Source organism: Schistocerca piceifrons, unplaced genomic scaffold (genome assembly GCF_021461385.2).
Source record: "Schistocerca piceifrons isolate TAMUIC-IGC-003096 unplaced genomic scaffold, iqSchPice1.1 HiC_scaffold_1360, whole genome shotgun sequence".
Classification (NCBI taxonomy): Eukaryota; Metazoa; Arthropoda; class Insecta; order Orthoptera; family Acrididae; genus Schistocerca; species Schistocerca piceifrons.
Window position 1 is genome coordinate 50,001 of NW_025727192.1, and position 1,622 is coordinate 51,622.

Here is a 1,622-nt window from a genome sequence, read left to right on the forward strand (position 1 = left end):
CTCGTTCATGGGGAACAATTGCAAGCCCCAATCCCTAGCACGAAGGAGGTTCAGCGGGTTACCCCGACCTTTCGGCCTAGGAAGACACGCTGATTCCTTCAGTGTAGCGCGCGTGCGGCCCAGAACATCTAAGGGCATCACAGACCTGTTATTGCTCAATCTCGTGCGGCTAGAAGCCGCCTGTCCCTCTAAGAAGAAAAGTAATCGCTGACAGCACGAAGGATGTCACGCGACTAGTTAGCAGGCTAGAGTCTCGTTCGTTATCGGAATTAACCAGACAAATCGCTCCACCAACTAAGAACGGCCATGCACCACCACCCACCGAATCAAGAAAGAGCTATCAATCTGTCAATCCTTCCGGTGTCCGGGCCTGGTGAGGTTTCCCGTGTTGAGTCAAATTAAGCCGCAGGCTCCACTCCTGGTGGTGCCCTTCCGTCAATTCCTTTAAGTTTCAGCTTTGCAACCATACTTCCCCCGGAACCCAAAAGCTTTGGTTTCCCGGAGGCTGCCCGCCGAGTCATCGGAGGAACTGCGGCGGATCGCTGGCTGGCATCGTTTATGGTTAGAACTAGGGCGGTATCTGATCGCCTTCGAACCTCTAACTTTCGTTCTTGATTAATGAAAACATACTTGGCAAATGCTTTCGCTTCTGTTCGTCTTGCGACGATCCAAGAATTTCACCTCTAACGTCGCAATACGAATGCCCCCGCCTGTCCCTATTAATCATTACCTCGGGTTCCGAAAACCAACAAAATAGAACCGAGGTCCTATTCCATTATTCCATGCACACAGTATTCAGGCGGGCTTGCCTGCTTTAAGCACTCTAATTTGTTCAAAGTAAACGTGCCGGCCCACCGAGACACTCAATAAAGAGCACCCTGGTAGGATTTCAACGGGGTCCGCCTCGGGACGCACGAGCACGCACGAGGCGGTCGCACGCCTTCAGCTCGCCCCACCGGCAGGACGTCCCACGATACATGCCAGTTAAACACCGACGGGCGGTGAACCAACAGCGTGGGACACAAATCCAACTACGAGCTTTTTAACCGCAACAACTTTAATATACGCTATTGGAGCTGGAATTACCGCGGCTGCTGGCACCAGACTTGCCCTCCAATAGATACTCGTTAAAGGATTTAAAGTGTACTCATTCCGATTACGGGGCCTCGGATGAGTCCCGTATCGTTATTTTTCGTCACTACCTCCCCGTGCCGGGAGTGGGTAATTTGCGCGCCTGCTGCCTTCCTTGGATGTGGTAGCCGTTTCTCAGGCTCCCTCTCCGGAATCGAACCCTGATTCCCCGTTACCCGTTACAACCATGGTAGGCGCAGAACCTACCATCGACAGTTGATAAGGCAGACATTTGAAAGATGCGTCGCCGGTACGAGGACCGTGCGATCAGCCCAAAGTTATTCAGAGTCACCAAGGCAAACGGACCGGACGAGCCGACCGATTGGTTTTGATCTAATAAAAGCGTCCCTTCCATCTCTGGTCGGGACTCTGTTTGCATGTATTAGCTCTAGAATTACCACAGTTATCCAAGTAACGTGGGTACGATCTAAGGAACCATAACTGATTTAATGAGCCATTCGCGGTTTCACCTTAATGCGGCTTGTACTGAG

At 51.8% G+C, this 1,622-nt stretch overlaps 1 non-coding gene across 1 annotated transcript in view; it reads right to left on the reverse strand.

Annotated features, from left to right (window-relative positions):
* The window catches only part of LOC124732673, a gene marked incomplete at its 5' end in the record, with an annotated part of 1,851 nt that extends 229 nt beyond the window's left edge, over positions 1-1,622 (reverse strand). The window contains one exon of the ribosomal RNA XR_007008790.1: positions 1-1,622. This exon is cut by the window's left edge and continues 229 nt beyond it. This is a non-coding gene — a ribosomal RNA (small subunit ribosomal RNA).